The sequence below is a fragment of the Montipora capricornis genome, chromosome 4, assembly GCF_036669925.1.
Source record: "Montipora capricornis isolate CH-2021 chromosome 4, ASM3666992v2, whole genome shotgun sequence".
NCBI classification, from domain to species: domain Eukaryota; kingdom Metazoa; phylum Cnidaria; class Anthozoa; order Scleractinia; family Acroporidae; genus Montipora; species Montipora capricornis.
In genome coordinates, this window is record NC_090886.1 from 31964496 (window position 1) to 31979078 (window position 14583).

At 41.0% G+C, this 14583-nt stretch overlaps 1 non-coding gene and 1 pseudogene across 1 annotated transcript; both read right to left on the reverse strand.

The window, feature by feature from the left end:
- Positions 1-3634: 3634 nt before the first annotated feature.
- Trnaa-ggc (transfer RNA alanine (anticodon GGC)) lies at positions 3635-3707 on the reverse strand. Its single transcript has one exon. It is a non-coding gene; the product is annotated as a tRNA-Ala (tRNA).
- Positions 3708-4152: 445 nt separating this feature from the next.
- Positions 4153-14358, reverse strand: LOC138046562 (uncharacterized; annotated as a pseudogene).
- Between the last annotated feature and the right edge of the window lie 225 nt (positions 14359-14583).

Consider the following 14583-nt stretch of genomic DNA (forward strand, 5'->3'; position numbering starts at 1 on the left):
CATTTTTAATTCTGTTGAAATTTAAGTGCTACACGGCCAACGTTTGCATAAACGTAACCCCTTGTACTTGTACATATTCACCATGTAATCAGCCCCTATAAATAAACCATGTAAGCGTTTTATCGAAAACCGTGGCCCCAAACATGTTTCTCACGCCTTGCCCTAATATCAGAAACCCATAAGGGTTGAAACGTGTAACGCGCGTTCACAGCTTCCGAATATTCAGTGCGAACTGATTGGTTGAATGTTTCAGTGCTAAGTACCATATTTGGAAACCCCTCGCTCTTGTTGTTCCAAATATGGTACTTAACAAGTTGAACATTCAGAAGCTTGTTTCCAAGCACACGAGGGGCCGTTACACGTTTCAACCCTTATGGGTTTCTGCTAATATTTCACAGCTGCGCCTGTTCCCCTTCGAAAATCCGGTCAAACCTTAATGTTGGCAGCCGTCATTTTTGCCATCAGATATGGCTTAAATGCAGGCGCGTTTAATGTACTATTGTAAAAAAAACTCTACTAGACGAAACGCGTCGGAGAATAAACAAGTTTTACAGATACGTTTCGCAGAGCGCTGCTCACTAGTTTAGTTTCTTAATTCTTTTAATTTTTTTAAAAAAATTGTCTGGTTGCTTCTAAACGTTGGAACATACTCTGGTAATACACATTCGCAATGTTGAATACTGATGAACAAACAGAAACAAAATACTGTAATCCGCATCCATTTTCAACATGTGAAGGGAAAACTAAGAACCCATGCCCCTACCGGTACCGGATGTGGGATGTCGGATGTTGGATGTGGTATGTCCGATGTCGAATGTCGGATGTCGAATGTCGGGTGTCGGAGTTGACAACTTTGTTGTCAGATTTTTACAACTCGGATGTCGGATTTTCACAACTTTGTTGTCGGATTTTCAACAACTCGGAGGGCACCTACAAGCTTCTATAACTTTGGAATATAAAACAAGTCGTGAAACCAAAAAGAGCCGAATAGAACTTAGAGTTGCCACAATCCGATTCGGGGAACCAGCCGAACTTCACGAAAGCATTCTTTACGGAAGCGTTGAACAATGGTTAAGTGACACTTACAAAATAATAGTTAAGTAGCTGTTGCTGAAAAACTATCATTTCTAAAAGTTCATTTTCCTCGAAGATATTAGCATCATTTATTGGCATCTTAAATATTCGGGTATGAGAGCTTTTTCTGTGATTGCAAAATTCATTGTTCCTTGATGTTTTAAACGGAAAAAAACCGCACCAATAGCGGGATTTGCAGAAATACTAGTAGCTTTGATTGTATGGATAAAGTCTGACTTCACAGACGTTCCAGCTAGAGTTCTATTTTGTTTTCGTCGTGTTTCCTTGAATCGCAACGTGCAGGTAATCTGCGGTGAAATCTGGTTGGCTCTTATTTTATAGCATGACACAAGATAACATCACTCTTAACAGGTGGGCGGCAGACGACTCGTTAAGAAATTGTATCAGGCGTACCTTTTCGCGCCTTCTCTCGCAACCATTTCACCCGGTCAATTAGCAGCCATGAACAGCTACAGTTTTGCTGTTTCCAACCCAGCTTACCACTTAAAACGGTGCTAAAAACACCCGTCTGGTATGTTAGCTACGCCATACTGATGAGACCCAAAAGGCCGAAACAGTTGTCCATGGCTGCTAATTCACCGGGTGAAATGGTTGTGCGCATGCGTGATGCGTTGGCCGCACCGGGTTGGTGTTATTGTGTGTCACCTTCCTTTTATTGTTGTTCTAAAGAAAAGTACGCCTGATGGCAGGTTAGTCCATCTTAAGGGCTGATTACATGGTGAGTTTCAGCCTGGGCTGAAATTTAACTTTGTTGCGATTACATGCTCAATCTCAGCCCGGGAGCACTGAAAACGCAAATTTCCATGAGAAAATTTACTGAGATGCGAAAATACAATCGATGCGCATGCTCACGTTCCTTTTTCAGCCCGGGCTTCAATCTCGTTCCCAGAGCCTGCGTTACCCTTGTCCAGCGGAACGGGCACTGGAGGCTCCGGAGAACCAGAAAACTCTGGTTCCGCTTGAATAACTGCGCGTGCGTGTGGGGAGTCGGTTAGAAATCAACAAAGACACTGGAGTTCACCTTGGAAAGCGCTTACTTTTCACTCGCGAGGCTCTACACATGAGTATAAACGCATCTCCTAATACACTCAAAACGTTTAAACTGCGGATAATCAAAAATAACGAGAGACATTTTTTCAATCAAAACAGATTTCAGAATCTGGTGTCACACAAGTGACAGTTGCTGTATTTTCAAAAACAAAAACGTTACGGAACTCGTAAGTTGTGAAATGATTTATTTCTAGATCATCTTCAACCTCGTACATATAAAAACCCAGAAGAAATCACGATTTTTGAGTTTAGAATTTGAAAATGGCAGGAAATGAAACCGGTTTTCAACAACCTATCAAAAATGGCCTTTTTTGAATTCGACAAGAATCTCTCTTTCCCGACCGCTGGTAAAGGAAGCGATGACTCTGAGACTTTGGTTTCAGCCCGGGCTGAAACCCTCTCCATGTAATCGCCACTTTCATTTTAAGAGGATTTCTCAGCCCGGCTAACCAGGTTGAAATTTCAGCCCGAGCTGAAATTCGTCATGTAATGGCATCTAGGGTAGCAGATAAGGGAATGTTTTATTAACATTGGAGTTTGCTCACATAAGGCACCATGCCATTTACAAATTGTCTTCAAAGGTAACATTTAAAGAATTTGTTAAACTTAGTTCAATCTTTTAGTTTTGATAACGAGCCAGTTATTAGCCATGAAAAAACTGATGAATTCTTGGGGGGCAAAAGTGCTATTCATCGCATACATTCTTTGTACCCATTTCGAATTTCCAAAGCATCATTGCTCAGAGATTACCTGGTATGTCGCGTTCAAATTTTCAGAGATAGTTCATTAATCAATGCACTTTTTATTATTCAGTACTTTATTCTCGGCTGACTGATTATTTAAGCAATAGAGGACGTTTTCCGTGTTTCCATAGCCTCATCTAAACACGAGGGGCAGTTGGGAGAATTCGAGACAGTTATGCAAACCCGAGACGCAGTCGAGGGTTGGCATAACTGTCTCGAATTCTCCCAACTTCCCCGAGTGTTTAGATGAGGATATGGAAAGACGGAAAAAAAGTCCTCTGTTGCTTTTATAAAATATTTCTTAAAGATAATTCGAAAATAAAGGAAGCAAATGAAGGAAACTTCTTGATTGAAATAGATTTCTTGATACACGTTCATATTTCCTACCAGCAAATCAAAACGCGCGTCTGACAGCATATAACCAATCAAAACTCGTGTGATGTCACAGCCGTGTCTAAACACAGCTATTGACCAATGAGAGTACGCGTACTATCCTAATTATTTTTAAAAAACAATAGCCTTGTGCTAATGAGGCAAAATTTATCTGTAAACCATCCTTGTCTCAACCGTTGTTTCTCTTGACGAGGGGAGGGGAAACAGCAATAATACTTCATGTAACAAAAGTGGTTTTTTTTTTCAGATATGGACAAGGAAGTCGAAATTGTCAAGGATTCAAGTGAAAGTATGACCCTTGCAGTTATGAACGCAATTTTCTAGCAATTGCGTAGAGAAGCCTGAAAAATTCATGACTTCAATGGGGTTTGAACCCGTAACCTCGCGATGCCGGTGCGACGCTCTAACCAACTGAGCTATGAAGCCACTGATATTGGGAGCTAGTCATTTGTGGGTTCAAATGTCCCCGTTATGAATGAATCAATGAACAAAATGATACAGAAACGAATCAACTATTGAACTGCGGATATGAAATCAAGTGAAGCTATGATCATTTCGTTTCATTGATTCATCCATAACGGGAACATTTAAACCCACAAATACCAGCTCCTAACATCCGTGGCTTCATAGCTCAGTTGGTTACAGCGTCGCACCGGCATCGCGAGGGCACGGGTTCAAACCTTGTTGAAGTCCTGAATACTTGCCGGCTTCTCTACGCAATTGCTAAAGAAATTGTGTTTAGAACAGCGAGGATCATAGCTTCACTTGATTTCATTGTAATATATGATTCATTTCATAGATCATTTTGTCAAGGATTGTAAGTAGCGACACGTCCAAGGTTTTCAAGGTGAAGTAGACAGACGATAAACGGTGCATTATTAACTTTCTTTATTGAGTCTTCCAAAACTACAAAGATCAGTATATGTTTCATTTTGAAACGTGCTTGATTGATCCCAGTAAGAAGATTCCTTCTGCTGTGAAAACAAAAAAGGTCTAGTTTCAGTTATAGGCTCGCACGGCGTGTATATAGCAACTAAGAAAAATGTAAGTACTATTTTAAATTGAGTCAAGGCAATTAAAACAAGGAATTGATCCTTTCTTCTGCTTTAATTCCCAAATATTTGTCTCTTAAAGGGACAGAGGTTCTCACCTTGCGTTACATTATCTTATAGACATAATTTGTCCAATGAATCCCCACTCCCTTCCAACAATTCTCAGGCGGTGCGACTCCATATTTGCCATAGTCAGCGCTGCCACTCCAGCATTCACCGTAGAATTGGACACCAAAATACTACAAAAAGGAAAAGGGTATGGTTCAGGAACATTGCATGTGTTAAAAGTAAAGTTTGGGGTAACTTTGAAGGAAAATTTCGTGTAGATGAGGCTATATTCTGAACGTTTCATTGCGTCTGGAGGACCCTGCGTAAGGGTATCTGAACAAAGGAAAAGCTGAAAGGTTTTCTGTCGTCCCAGCTGCTCGGAACTTGCGGCTTAGTTCTAAACTTTTCCGAGCTCCTCGTTCAAGACGCTTGTTACGCAAGCGTTGGACACGGAAAACGCAATTTAAACTCTTTGAAGCCCAAACTTCTTCAGTGTTATCTTGGCAATTTCTGTCGTATGATGACGCAACTCGTTTCAAGGGACAAAAGCTCTCAAAATGCAAGTCGAGTTGGTCTACCCAACACTTGTCTGACTGTCGATGATCTCACTAGGTCAAAAGGTACTTTCATTGGCTATCGGCTGTCGCAAAACACTGCAGCACAAATTGCAGAAATTAAAGTGCCACTATGACGAAAATCGCATCTTTTCTATTGAAGCCATTTTAAGCCATAAATAAGTAGCCTGCATGAGAAAAAAAATGCTCTTTACTATTTTCAAATATCTCTTTTTGTTCCAGAGATACTCAAGTTTTTTAAATATGCAAATTAGCCAAGTGATGCCGTAATACACTAAACCAAATTTTGATCAAGATATCTCAGCCAATTTGCATCAGAAATGTTTGATTCTTTGCAGTAAGATTCTACTAAATGTACTCCACAATTTGAGCTTAACAGTTTCGTTACCATGGTAACATACTGGGTTCCAGACCAATATTAAAGGCATTTCTGGCCACATTTGGCGTTCTATTTTCATATTTGCAAATGGTGCCTCATATACATGATCCAACAAGCATATAAATATGTTAGCTTGAGTTTGTGGCCTTGTTTAACGTTTTTCGAGCTAAAAATAACTTACATATTGAAATCAATTGGGTGGGGACTGGAAAAGAGTGAGTTGCCATGGGAACAAAATGTTTTATAGCCGTAGGTGTGTTTTCTGTAGAACTATTAGCCTACCAAGTTTCAATGGTCTGCGCTGCAAATTGGCGAAGATAGCACTATTTATATACTTGATGTAATATTGGGTTGAGGGTATGACATCATCAGTCATCTCATTTGCATATTTTACACATTTTTCAAACTTAAATATCTCTGGAACTAATGCAGGTATTTGCAAACGGCATTTTCATTCTTTCGTAGAATTCTTTGTGATACGCCTAAAAAATCAAGAGGTAAAAATTTGATCATAGTGGCACTTTAAATGACGCAACGTTTGCCTCTGAACGTTGCGGAGAGTAGAACCGATTTTCACTTCTCCAAACGGTTAAGGAAATTAAAAAAAGATCTTAAGAGGTTTTTCCCTAAACAGTTTTTGTGCATTTTTTATCGCAAAGCAATTGCGAGACAAGCTGTTCGAAAAGTTGCCCCATGTAATGTGTGCTTGAGCAAAAACCCACAATGTTAAAGATAACGTGCTAACCTTGTAACCTTTACTTTGAACCAATTTTGAGCAACTAGCGATAGTCTCATCTATGTGGAACCAGTCGATTTTAGGTCGTAAATTTTTCACCAGTTCGGGAAGCGCTCGACTACCGGGTCTATCTCTGTAGCAGCCTATTGCTTCCACTGTAAACAAATACGAAAATGTTTATGCTTGTAAGACAATGCGATGAAAAATAGATAAAGTACTGCCTTTGTAAGGATATCTGCAATCGGTTGGACTCTCCTGTCTCAGGCTTCGTGGTGAAGGACGATAAACTAGAGGCCCCATCTCAAAGCGTTTGTTTTAGAGTGCGAACAGTCTTTCTTTTGCTCTAAATTGAAACGAACGAGTACGATGAACTTTCAGCTGAAGCTGCAGGAGCTCTAACCAACGCCCACCATTTTGAAAGTTCAACATACGCGTTCGTTTCAACGATTTTAGAGCTCGCAGTCTACGTTTGGGACGTTGACAAAGCCCCTCACTGTTCGAAAAAACTATTATTGCCTTATTGTAGCCAAATATCATATTTTTGCTACAGTTTTGTACAGCGGCACTCTGGACTTTGAGGGTTTTCTTTTGCGCTTGAGTAGCAAGATTGACATTCTTCGTTGTCTTGCAACAAAAAGAATCGTGTAGAGCAATTTAACGCATCGTGGGCCAAGCTTTGTTAGTTGTGTGAATGTAATTTTTTAGTTAGTCTTATGCTATCTATTGTATTGCCTTTGCATTTGCTATGCTTAAATAAATCTGTGACTCTTTCAGTTGGGGCCTTCTGTAAATCCTACTTTTAATTTAGAAAAAAAAATTGTAACGGCTTTTTTTGCACCATAGTAGTTTAGTCTTTGTTATATGAGTCTTACATGTCTTCGGGAAGCAGGGATGGCGCAGTGGCGAGAGCAGTAAGCATTGTCAAGGACTATGCTTCCAGCACTTCAGCACACTTCTAAGTCAAACAGATATGGTCAATACTGACCTCGATGATCCATTCTGCAACCGAAAGTACCTGAGAGTCTCCCAAACAAAACCAACTCTTTCTTTCTCGAAGAGTTACAAAGTGCCTGAAGAAGCTGAAAAAGTAAAAAAAACCCTGGAACAGACAAATTATCCACTCTTCCACCAGCAACTGCTTGATTTCTGCAATGACACCTTTGCAGGAAACAAACCGCATGCTTTCTCCAAATCATCCATCATACCAATTGCCAAAAAAAGGCAATCTCCAGCTGCCACAGAATAACCAAAGGATCGCATTACCTTGTCCCCGCTGGCATCAAACATACAACTCTATGCTCCTGAACAAGATTACATCTCTTGTTGATCCTGTACTGAGAGGAACCTAAAATGGCTTCCGCAAAGGCGAATCAACGATCCCACAGATCCTAGTAATTAGGAGAATAATAGAAGAGCTGAGGATCTCTAAACGAAAGGTCTATAGTATTTGTGGACTTCTCCAAAGCCTTCGACAGCCAGTGTAAACAAAAAGGCGATGCTGCCCATCCCATCCAATAATGGAACACCAGAAGACATCGTCAAATCTATCTCGACTGGGTACGAAAATCCAACAAGGTTCGCAAAACGCCCTGATGGTCCGACGACAGAATTCACAGCAACTGCCGGGATCCTTCAGGGAGATACCTTAGCAGCATCTATTCGTAATAGTTGTTGATTACGCATTAAGGAAATCACTCGAAAACCCATATAAATGAAAAAGGAATCACAATCCAGCCGGTTCAATCACGATAAAAGTAAATACCTGACAGACCTGGAATACGCTGACGACCTGGCCCCGATTGCTCATAAGGTGGATGACGCTATCCACCGGATAAATCACTATACAGCGGATAAACACTAGCAAAATTAATTGAGTTTTCCAAAGGATAGCGATTTATCCAGTGGATAGAGCTATCCACCCTTCGAACAACAGAGGCCAGGCCTTTACTGCTGACACCCTGGCAGTTCCTGAAGACCTACTTTTGCCTCTAGAAACTGCAGCCGCTGAAGTTGGTCTCCACCTCAATGCCAAGGAAACAGAGTTTAGGACTGTAAACGAGGATGCTAATCATTCGCAAATTAGATCAGAAGATGGTAGTCAGCTGAAAGAGGTATGTGACTTCAAGTACCTTGGTTCATATGTCGCTAACATTTACAAAGACTTTCAGATACGTAAGGGCCAAGTCCGGAATGCCTGCAATAAACTACATAAAATCTGCAAAGCAATATAAGCAAGACAACGAAGCTAGCATTCTTTAGATCTTGTGTTGAGAGTATCCTGTTATGCTGCTCAGAGATATGGATCATCAAAAATAAATTTCAAGAGAAGTTCGATGAAATGTAGACCAAGTTGCTAGTGAGAGTGAAAAATGTCTCCTGCAGAAATGCACAAAACAAAGGAAGAAATCGACGGCGACATACCACAATTCCCACAACGGAGAGCACGTTTTGAGTCACACTGCCTTCCAGACAACAGCCAAGTCATCTCCGAGGTCATCTGCTGGAGACTCCCGTGCACAAATAGAAGAAGGAGACCCTCAACTACAATTATGTCATAGCCAAAGAAGCCACAGAGGAAATAGAAGATCTTCCTACCATCACGAAGAAGAGAGAAGCCTGGCGCAGAGCCGTGAATTCCATCTCGGCTGCAGCCGATGACTGACTAACTGACTGACTGTTTCACACTTTTTTGATCCACGGACTCGTTAAATTTGCCACATAACACGCAACTCGTTCTTTGGTTTCTCTGTAAACATCTTTAGAACTTTTCAAGCCTTTTCCCCAACTTTTCTTTTACAGATACAGTCGTTCATCACTGCTTTATCTCTCGTGCATCCGCTTTCCCCTCAATGTTTCTTTTACCATTTTGTCCAAATCCTCCGCGACTCTTTCTCCGTCATGTTACACACATTCATGATGTAGGCTACCACTGGTGCTACCCTTATGTTTATTGCATAAATCAATTCTACAAGATTACTCAATCGTCCACTCATTTCCTTCTTCACCCTTGTCAGTACTTTCTTTGTCAAAATCTTATCACACTGTTCACATCCTAAGAACTTGGAGCGATCGTTGTTTGCTGGATCTAGTGCTTCCATCCGCTCTTCCAGTACCTGCAAACCATCCCCTTTCACCATTTTATCTCTTCTAAACACAGTCTCGGTACATTTCTTATCCCATTCATCGCTCCTGTGTCAATGCTTGCTTTGACGATGATTTCATTGGCCAGTCTGTGGCCCTTCAAGGGTTTCCTGCTACACCTTAAAGTCGTCGATGAACAAACTATGTGTCCTTTTAGTATCTCTCTCTCCTGGTTTACCCATGCTGTACTCTCCTTTTCCCTCTAGCAGCATCGTTACTGGTATCTCTGTGCAACAGAAACCTACTGCAGAAAAGCTATTTCCTTGAAAAAAACTTTTTCTGATATTGATCCATCTGCTTTGTTCTTTCTTCCCTTTTCTTGTTACTTCTAGTTTTGTTAGACTTGTTATCCACTTGCTCATCAGTGTGCGGATTACGTCTATTACTTCTTCCAGTATTCCCATCTAGTTGTATACCCTCAACATCCAATCATGTTTAACTTACTATCATTATCATTATCATTATCACTATCATTATCATTATCATTATCATTATCATTATCATTATCATTATCATTATCATTATCATTATCATTATTATAAAGCGCTATATAGATACCTCACTTATTCTGACGCAAATGTTTGAAAGCATGGTCTCTGATTTGGATTTGGCGATGGTTGGACTCTGTTCCGTACGCTTTTCGAACGGTGAGTGGCTTCTTTGACGTCCCACAAAACTGTACAAGAAGGGGTGTGCTAGGCGCGAGGCCTACGGTGTATAATTAATGGGAACTTAAGCACGAGTTGTTGTTTTAGAGCCACAAACAGCAAGCGAAATTGAGCTGTTTTCCTTTTTAATTTGTCTTGACACTGCAACATTTATATTTCCAAGTACCTTTTCTCTATTGGAGACGATTACTTTCAAAATCTGGGGGACAGTACTGTTCGGCTGGCTGCGAAATGTTCATTCCGGATTCCGTCTGTGCCTCAAAAACTTCGCGTGCTTAAGCTCCCTGGTCCTTATCCGAGAAGACGAGAAAATTTAACCATTTTCAGGTGTAATTTCAAATGCATGGCTATTTCAAAGTTTCCACATCAAAGTAGGCGCTCCCTGCATCGACTTTTTGCAAAATCAGCGAAACATGAAAGGCCACGAACTCACGGCATGGGATCTCCTTGAAGCTAATGTCGTCTAAGGCAATGTCTGCGCGGAAGCTTGTTCCACGCACTGCTTCAAATGTTACCTGATGAAACAAAAAGCAAGCATCCAATGAAAGGTTTTTTTAGCATTAGTAAATGACTGGAAAACAAGACAAATTTTGGTTTTGCCGATTTCTAAACACGTTATGCACGTTATGCACTTACGTCTGTGACGTACGTAGATTGATATTATCCCACACGAAATGTCCCTAAGTCTAGGCATTTGCTACCTCTTATAGAAATAACGCAAGTTTAAGGGTTAGCGTTATTTTAGCTGAGGATAAAGGCAGCTGTTGAGGACTTGCGTTTTGGGGGCACTTTGTGACGCTGATTGTCTGTATTCCCTGTCAAAATCGCCGTGCATCTAATTAAGCGCATTTCTGGTAATATCTGTCATCGCGAGGTCAATGTGTTTATGTTCATAGCATTCGATCCGTCCCCTCACTTTGTGCCAAAAATGATATTGTCAGAAGTCGAGGGAAAACTTGTTATGAAGTACTAAAACCTTATACTCCGACGCAGCGCTACTAAGCGTAATTTGCGCCATTTTCCATTCGTCTTCTTGATCACCAGACAGAGACCACATTCTTTTTGCTGCACCCACAGTCGATTCTATGTACACATTCAACTGTCCCATCCCTGACCCATACATGTGGTACCAAAACGACAAGCAGCGACCGTTGGTTGGCGGGAAGTTTCGACTTTGCAGCTTAGCTTTCTGGTCTTTGTTTATCCTACTGGCCTCTGTATAGATGTAGTGACCTAATTTGAAAGAAACACAGCTCGAATGAATTGACTCTAAAACTGAAACCAAATTAATTGCTTTGGCGCCATTTAAAGCAACCACAGGCGATAAGATTTGCAAATCATAACCCAAAGGGAATAAAAATTGAGTTCTTGTGTTACCTGTCCCAGACGTGTGGTCCCCAGATGGTCCAGTCCTGCTCGAGGTGTTGTACCAGTGCGACGCTCCCAATTGAAGTTTGATGGGTTACCTGGGTCATTGTTCCAATGGCACATTTTGTCGGCGTCGAATTCACAGTCATCCGGCCCTGAAAAATTACGCATGAGTAAATCCAAGAGACAAAGAGCTTAGCTGTGGCAAGATTATCAATTGAAAACTTTTGATTTATTTAACTTCAGCTTCATGACGAGCCTCAGCGGACACAGTTCAGCCTCGCTGTCATGAAGAGCTCTAGCAGGAACTCGTAACCCAGGCCCTCGAGGGTTGTCCAGTTCGGCTACAAATGTTGCTTGGTGTAGGTGTCACAAAGTGACCCTCTAACTATGACTTCAACCAGAGCCAGATCCAGCGAGCAATGCATGAAGTTCTTAGTCTTAAAGGGCACCTTGTGACACATTGTGAAGTTCATGCAAAGTACCATAAATCTCATTAGCATGATGTAGCTGGACTGAACATGTATGAAGCCTTCAGCTCCGACATCTCACCTTGCAGCTATTGTTTTTCTCGGACCATCTGTATTTAGAGCAGAAGTATTTGCTATTAAGCCAAAATTCTCGAAAACCTCGAGTGAAAGGTAAATGAAAAGACAACTTTTGAGACAATTGAAATTTACGACTGCGTTACCAAATCGACCCTTTCTTTCGGCGATCTTGCTCTTCTTCTTCTCTTTTGGATCTCAAAGTGTCACAAAAATGGCGTTCTTCTTTGGGTACCTTTCCGAAAAACCCATTCCTTTTGTATGGATGTTTCTACTTTAACCGACCCTAACTGCAGTATCGATTAAAACCGATCAGTGATTTTATACGTTCTCACCGATTCCACACGACTTCAATTTGCAGGACTGTGAGCCTTTGGGGCTGCCATTACACGGTTTTTCCACCATATTTCGGTGGTGGATCGTCACATGACCTTGTCCGGTGATGCGTTCCAAATCCACAGTCTGCGTCACAGGCACCCCATTGTGACCAACGACCCCAGTGACCGTCAATCGGTGCTAAGAGACCAATCATTAAAATGAGGTTAGAAGTGCATATTGTAGCCATCTAGGAGAGAAGAAATATTTTACCATCTTGTTGATGCTCAAAATAAATTGGCTGGGTAAGGATATGTTAAGGAAGAAAAGTCCGACATAGTTAAAATAGGAAAAAAATCGAAAAAAGTGGGGAAAATAGGAAGAAAAACAGGGTTCCCTATCAGGAGCCCATTACCTAGAGCTTCCATACGTATTATACCCTTGAGTCCACCCCCCACACCCATATCTTTTGATTTTTAGAACTGCTATAACTTTTCATCATTTTCAATACCTTCGTGTTTCGGGTGTGCTGCACGTGACGTAATCAGTGGCCGACCATAGGTCTCTTATGATTGGCTATTGTGAAACACCAGCGAAAATCCTCCCTGGAGGTGCACCTAAAAATTAAAAAGATACGGGACCGGGTTGACTCAGAGGGTTAATACAGAAGATGGAGGGCCCGCTAATGGACTCCTGCCCCTTTCGATTGTCGAAGCTTCCAAGGTACACTATTCTCAAAATATATCTTGGTCAATAGATATGTTCTGGGTATCAAAAACTGGACGAGTCAGACAAGAACCAATGCAATTCACAGTTGTGAGGCAAATTAATGGTTCCAGTATGTTTGGCATCAGACGTATTTGACTACCATTTTATACTGGATTTAGCACCAGCGATGGACAAAGAGTGGAGAAAATAATACATTTCCTTGAAAAATAGGAGAAATAGGAAGGACGTAAACAATTTTGAAAAATGACCCGCTGGCGGAAAAAGATATCGCCAGCCCCAACCTAGATACTTGTTTTGTTTTACTAATTTTCTTAGAATCAGTTTTTGTGGGCTGGGGTGCAAGGCTTAGCACTCTTTTCAGCATTTCTATGGACTTGTTTGGTTTCACCTTAGCCTGTCGTAAAACCAAAACCAATCCCAGAAGAATCAGGCAGTCAAATCAGGCAGTCATAATGCACAGAAAATTCGTATATGGCGCCAAACGCGGTAAACTCGTGAGAACAGGTCAAAACTGATTTTTCCTTAGCCTTCTATTGGCTGAGAATGTGGCGCGGTATTCTTAGCTGAATCACCACGCTTGCACATTCAAAGCAATCGCGAGATGACTTTCCCCACTCAATTTGAAACTGTGTACTAGTTCCCGATTAGGGCGAGGAATAGTGTGAGAATTTCGGTCGGCCTACTCAAACATTCTTACCGTAGCATTCGCTATTGTTACATTTTACAGTCTCCTGTTGCACTCCATATTGGTCAGCTTCTGGACATTTGCTCTTATCACTGGAAGTACAGAATTGTGGCGGCTTTTGTAGCAGAAGTGCTGCAAGGGCCAAAGTTTGACCACCGGCTCCACCCAACCGTTACTGAGGAGTAATGATAAAGAAGATATTTTTCTGAAAAAATCGCACATTTCCATGCGATATCGAAGCTGACTTAATATTAACCCATGTCTCATTGTTCCTTTTCGCAAGAGACTCAAAACATGCAAGAAGAAAATCTAGCCCTTGCAGTTTCGTTTGGGAGAAAAACTTGCTCAAATTACCTCAAAAATACCATAATAACTGCATTGGATAGACTTAACATTATATCGTGTTTCTGATTGGCCAATTAGGTTATCGAGAGCAAAACGGAAGTTCATGATGGAAACACGCGATGGAGTAATTAGTTGAATATACTAAGAAATAAAAAATTGTAAGAACTTTTTTCGTGCATTTTCGTGATTTTATGGTCACTCGTGATGGTTTTGAAAGTTTCATTTTGCTCTTACCTGCGGCTCATACAATTCACTCGTGCCCAGAAATAACAAACTACACTGGCGTTTACACGGTTTACTATACGTATAAAGGTTCTTTAAAAGTGGAAATAAGGAGCACGGTTTCGACCTACTTACTGAAAAACAAAATACCAGTAAATGCATTGTATTATGAAAAGGAGCAATTTATTGCTTGCTTTTTTTCGTAAGCACAACAAAGTTCATGTAAAGGTACCGTCTACAACATTCCAGGGGTGGATAAGTTCCGACATATTCAATTTTGGGTCCACAATTGACCTTTAATCGAAACATACATTTTCAGGTTAAATCTCTTTTTAAACTCAATCAATTACCTTTACTTAGGCACGAAATCTCGTCACAATAAGAGGGTCCTGAAGGGGGTAAAATGTAACTGGGATTGGCCTGTTTTTACCCTGGGAAAATGAGATTGAGTCACTGGGACTGGGATTTGGCTTAATGGGAATTGTAAAAAAGAA